We start from the raw sequence: 6,750 nt of genomic DNA on the forward strand, positions 1-6,750 counted from the left end.
ATTATGGACTATTTACTTCGTCTTCTTTCGTGAAGGAATTACGGAAAACTGTATTTAGTAACTCCGCTTTAGTGGCACCATCATCAGTAACATTTCCATCAATGTCGCGCAGTGACGGTATTGACTGTTTCTTGCCACTGGTGTACTTTACATACGACCAGAATCTCTTTGGGTTTTCTATCATATTTTGAGACAATGTTTCATTGTGGTAACTATTAAAATCATCTCGCATTGACATTCGCACTAAATTTCGAGCTTCCGTGAGACTTGACCAGTCTTGGGGATTTTGCGTTCTTCTGAATTTGGCATGCTTTTTTCGTTGCTTTTGCAACAGTGTTCTGACGTGTTTTTTGTACCATGGTGGATCAAAAAATGGTTGAAATGGCTCTGAGCACTATGGGACTCAACTGCTGAGGTCATTAGTCCCCTAGAACTTAGAACTAGTTAAACCTAACTAACCTAAGGACATCACAAACATCCATGCCCGAGGCAGGATTCGAACCTGCGACCGTAGCGGTCTTGCGGTTCCAGACTGCAGCGCCTTTAACCGCACGGCCACTTCGGCCGGCATGGTGGATCAGTCCCGTCTCTTATTAACTTATAAATATGAATCTATCCATTGCTGTCGATACTGCATCTTTGCATTTGACCCATATCTGGCCTACAGTTACATAATTAGCTTGGAAGGAATGGAGACCCTCTATTAGGAAGGCATCAAGCGAATTTTTATCAGCTGTTTTAAACAGATATATTTTGCGTTTATTTTTAGTGGTTTTGGTTGATATGATTTTGAGCCTCGCTACAATGACCTTGTGTTCACTGATTCCTGTATCGGTCATGACGCTCTCTAATAGATCAGGATTATTTGTGGCTAAGAGGTCAAGTGCGTTTTCGCAACCATTCACAATTCGTGTGGGCTCATGAACGAATTGGTCAAAGCAATTCTCAGAGAAAGCATTTAGCACAATTTCGGAAGATGTTTTCTGTCTACCACCGGCTTTGAACATGTATTTTCGCCTACAAATCGAGGGTACATTGAAGTCTCCACCAATTATAACTGTATGAGTGGGGTACTTATTTGTAATGAGATTCAAGTTTTCTTTGAACCGTTCAGCTATTATATCATCCGATTTGGGGGGGGGGGGGGGGGGTTGGTAGAAGGAGCCAATTATTATTTTGATGCGGCTGTTGAGCTGTCGAATTTTAGCCGGTACCGTAAAAACATTATCGATTTTATGCTTCTTTAGAAGCCAGCTAGTCTTTCCTGTTACTGAGCCACAGAACGGCAAGAACACAAACTTATTCGTGCCCACCTTGGAGGACTTCTGCTTATGCTTCTTCGGCAAGATAGCTTGCTAAATCTGGCGGTTGTTGTTGCGGTTTCCTTTGAAGACTTTCCGTAAGTGGCTGAGTTCAAGTACCAATCTCCTCAGAACAGATCTTTTCTGACATCACCGTGTTTTCTGTATGATGGAGATTATTTTATCCAGACGGACGGCGTCGCGGTGGGAAGCTCATTAGCCCCAGTTATAGCCAACCTCTTCATGGAGTACTTTGAGAACATCGCCCTGGACACTGTTCCTGCAAAGCCTAGTTGCTTTTATCGTTACGTCGCAACTCATTCGTTGTCTGGCCTCATTGGCGTGAAAAGCTGGGAGAATTTTTCAACCACATCAACAGCATCCATGATAACATCAGATTCACGATGAAAGTAGAGACGGATGCTGTCTTTCCTTTTCTAGACGTCCTTGCCGCTGGAAAGTAAATGGGTGTCTCAGCAACAGTGTTTACCGGAAACCCACCCACACGGACCGACATATGTATGCTACCAGCTATCACCAACCTTTGCAGAAAAGTTCTGTTCTGAGGACATTGGTGCATCGAGCGGAAGCCGTTACAGACGCTGAAAGCCGTCCGAAGGAACTGAGCCACTTACGGAACGTCTTCAAAGGAAACGGCTACAACAACCGCCAGATTTCGCAAGTTATCTTGCCGAAGAAACATAAGCAGAAGACCTCCGAGGAGGACACGCAGAAGCTTGTGTTCTTGCCGTTCCGTGGCTCAGTAACAGGAAAGATTAGCCGGCTTCTAAATAAGCATAAAATCGATACGGTTTTTAGGGCACCGGCTAAAATTCGACACCTAATGAGGCCTTTGAAAGATAATGTTGAACTCAGAACGCCAGGAGTATATAAAATACCGTGTGCGTGTGGACAGTTCTATATCGGACAGACTGTACGTACTATTGAACAGTGCCGTGTGGAACACGAGAGATTTTTCCGCTTACGGTATCCTGAGAAATAAGCGGTAGCGGAACATGCTTTAGGAAACGGACACCGTATTATATTTACCGAGGCATCTGTTATTAGGCGGACTACTAGTTTTTGGTACAGTGCTATAAAAGAAGCTATCGAGTTAAAAATTTCTGACAACACTCTAAAGAAAGACGGCGGCCTGCAGCTAAGCACATTTGGAACTCCACCATCAGAAAATTGAAGCGGGTGAGGCAAGCGCGCAATGAAAATATCACAATATATGACGTCAATGAAGACAGCGCGGCTATATGACGGCAGCAGCAATTGTTCAATAGACACCACTTGGCAATGGCTGAGGAGAACTCGGCCGAAAGGTCGTGGATTTTAAACCGTCGGACGCGGCTGGAAGCCCGAGAAAAAATTTTACCTTACTTTTTTCATGATTCAATTTGGCGGATCCACGTGCGTTTTGCTTTCAGTTTTCGAGGAGTGGCAGCGTTTCATTAATAACCTGCGTGCTCTTGTTTGGTATACTACATGCGAGTTTAAACGTTATAATAAAGTGTTTGTTCATTAGCATTTAATTACATGATTATCAAAGGATCCAGAGGTCTTTTCGAAATAAAATGCGCAGGGAAATACAAATGAAAACCAGTGTAATAAATGATGAGCGTCAGATATGGCAGGGGGGTAACGATGAGCCTATCCTCACTCAGAAAATACTGTTCGATTGCCGGTGGAAACCGAATATGTGACTAAACACACAAGTCGCGATGTGGCTAGTCAGGCGGAGAAGGATCACGAAAAAGAAGATAGAAAAGACACAGTCCTCATCGTTAGCAAATTAGTAAAGGAACTCGAATTTGGAAAATTAACGGAAGTAAAAGAGATCGTTGTACATACAACGGCAGACGAATTCGTTGACGAGGAGATGAGGTGGCTGATGTAATTAGTCGGACAACAGAGGGAGAGAAATTACGTTAGTCGGAAATGTCAAATGATCCAAACAAAAATGATTTTACAGAGGATATCGAGACACGATCGCAGAATTTAGAAAATACGTACGAGCCAGAAGATACAGAATCTATAGAAACACAAGTGTTATGCCGAAGTGGATTCGTCAGTTCACAATGTAGAGAACGTGAAATTATTGAGATGGGATGTTGTTACATATTGATAATGACATATTGACTTGTACGACGTTACGCTGAAGGTTGTTGGGAGCCATCAGGGGCACTGAAAGATAGGAAATCAGAGGCACAATGCAGAGAGCATGCAAAAGTGGTAGCGTTTAGGTCACGGGAGATAAATAATGACACTAGAGCCCTGCAAATTGTAGACGTTCTTAGCAGCTGTCCCAGTGCAGATGTTTCACTTCAGAGAATCAACTGGTAACTCCATCCACCGCCTAGATGTTGTTGTAAGGCGTCACTGTAGAAGATGGTCACGAAAAGGCACGTCTTAGCAAAGGCAGTAACCTTGATACTAGCTTCCGAGAACTGCAACGTCAGTGATTTCACAACTGTTAGAGTGCTACTACAGCAGCCCCCACTCACAGCACAAACTCTGTTGTAGCTGTCAATAATGGGAGTGGTCGTGACTTTTAGCTTTCAGCTGAACGCTGCTGATACCAAAGTTGGAATTTGTTAATATAAAATCCAGAAACACGGTGGGCCAGGGGCACCCTGGAGGTGCAGAGCGACTCTCCAGACTGAATGAAGATTGTTCAGTGCCGGTGGATTGCTGAGTCGACTATAGCAAGAGAGAAATGGTGCACCGCCACGATTCTTTAAAAACCCACGTTTTTGTATTCAGAGGGAATTCTCAGTCATATCGCTGGGGCGCCGATTCCGTGTCACTCGTGGTCAGGCTCGGTAAGCTCCGACATATCTATTTTTCTCACTTAGGGTGCTGCTCTCAAGTTTGTACTTAACGTGCTGCTAGCGTTCACTGCTTCTGTTAGCAATCGCCCCCGTGGCTTCAGACACTGACTATTGTTGTGCCACCGACTACCTCGTTTGCATTTTCTAACGTTTATAATTAACCTTCATTGTAGTAGTTTGTCTGATCGCAAATAAGTAGGGTTAATCAGACCCCTGAATTCAATGAGTGTGCTGCTGCAAGCATCCTGCCGAGTTCCAGAATACGGACCTCTCCTATGCGCCCTGTGACAGTGTTTGGCGCTGATCCAAGTCATCAGCCTGCCTTCATTGAGAATCTGTCTTTCCGCATTTGCTCCTTACCGCTCGGAAATTGCAGACTGATCTCAAACCTCCTGTCTTCCCTCTACCTTGTGTCAGGACACGTCAATATTGAGGCTAATGCCCGGTTACCGAAACTCTTACAGGAAGAAGCAGACGTGGTACGCGAATAGATGACTTATCTTCAAAATGAGAAGTAGACTCAACAAGAAATAATTGAAAAATTTATCTAACAGTTGAGATAGAAGGAAAAAGATCATACGCAGCAATTAAAGTTTATCCAGTAACGCAGTACGAAAACAGAGAATGAGAAAACAACATAAAAGGGTGTGGTTTTTAGAACGATCGTCCAGAGTGTGAAAACGAACGAACATGTTGATGAGCAATTCGAACGATTCCGGAAACTATAACAGAAATAGTAAAGACCACAGAAGTAAGAAACGAACGCGTCGTTAAGCGATTCGACCACGTCAACGAAATTACAAAATAAATCTAAAATAAAGAAAAAGAAATCATCCAAGACATAAGAGAAAACGTAAAAAGCATAAGGTAAGGTGCCGAAGTCATGACACAACAGGAAAATAATTCGCAAGAAATAGTGACATCGACAAGGTCGATAGCATCGATACAAGAGAACCTGACTGAGCACATATGGGTAAGTCAGAAGGAATTTTCCATACTAATTGAGGAGCAAAGTAACTGTATTCAGACGAAAATAGAAACAGAAACCATCACGTCAATTCGAGACGAGATTGAAAAAGTGAACAAAATGGTTGAAAGCAGCTTGGCAGAACTTGAGGCTGAGGAGGATAAGAGATTGTTCAATGCGAGGTAGGACTTAACTACACATATCGAAAGAGTTTCAGAAGATTTAGCGGCAAAGGTAGATGAACTCGCCTTTCTCAGAATAGGAGTAAGTGGTACTGACAGAAAAGTTAGGATTAGCGGAGAGTAAATTAGCGCCATTAAAATGAGAAGAGATATAGTTCAAGAAGAAATGAGTTACAGGCATTCATCAAAATCTAATTTTATAAAGGTGAACCTAAACTGAGAAAATAGCCGATACAATTCCAGAGTCTGGCCCCAGATGCAGTGCAATAGTCAGGTGCAATCAGGTATCTCAGGCTATTACCAAGGCTACGGAAATAACTGGGCAGAAGGAAGGAGCTGGAGGGAAAAAGAAAAAGGAGGTCCGTCCCTGAAATAGAGATGAAGCGATGAGAAGAATAGAACGTAGCTTTAAAATACATAATTCCAGGTTATACATAGTAACACTGGAAGTATAGCAGCTAAAAATAAGCAGACAATATCAGTATGAGATGCATAAGACAAGGGATTAGCAAAGATGAAAGATTTAGATCTAAAAATGAACAAGAGCAAATGAAATACGAATCAGAATAAGAATAATTAAGAGAATAATGTTGAAATTTAGATGGGAAAAAATGAAAAAAATCGTAATAGATGCAAAACAAGAAAAAAACTGTATATTTCAAGTGTCACAATAGGCTTAGGAAAAGAATATAAATGAAAAATAAAAGTGTTACATAATTTTGTACTAGATGTAAAAAGGAAAAATGAAGAATAATTCACAGTGTCCCGTGCAATTTGTAGCATTTATATCGATTAGGAGTATGTTTATTTTATGTAACTGTGTATCTGCAAGTTATGAAGTGTGTATTCTGTGTTGTTTACACTCCTTGATGTATGGTAAGAAAATTAGAGTTTTGTAATGTATATATGAAAATAGCAAAAGAATATGTTGAAATTTTAAATTACTATAATGTGAATATGTGTATGAAAAAGAGTATGTTTGTTAAAAGCTGGTTCATGGTTAGGGCACGTGTATTTGTAACATGTAAACGCTATAGCGAAGTCCCTCCGCAACGAAAGTGGCATGGCGCGATGTAAAAGGGGGTTCAGCGGTCGAACTGAGCGGCTCCTTTGTGTGAACGATAGGCAGTATGTGGCTAGCCTTAGCACTGTACATCTCGACGGTGCTAAGAGAGGCAATTGGAAGCTGCATTAGAAAGGATTTGCCTCGGATGCGGATCTGGATATTATTTGGAGTTAATTAAGCCCAGTAGAGGTGCGTAAACAATGTATTTATGATGTTACTGATCTTTATTTGTGTTTTTCATATCAGTCAAGATAGAAGCCCCTCATGTCCAAAATTAGTTCTGCACTTCATGCAGTGTCGTTTCAGTGTTTGGTTAAGTAATGCTCTTTAGTGTGGCTGTTATTAGTATGAGCTCGGTGCAAATTTGCTCCCCATAATTTACTGGCGTGTGTGTTCT

The sequence above is a fragment of the Schistocerca nitens genome, chromosome 3 (genome assembly GCF_023898315.1).
Source record: "Schistocerca nitens isolate TAMUIC-IGC-003100 chromosome 3, iqSchNite1.1, whole genome shotgun sequence".
Lineage (NCBI taxonomy): Eukaryota > Metazoa > Arthropoda > Insecta > Orthoptera > Acrididae > Schistocerca > Schistocerca nitens.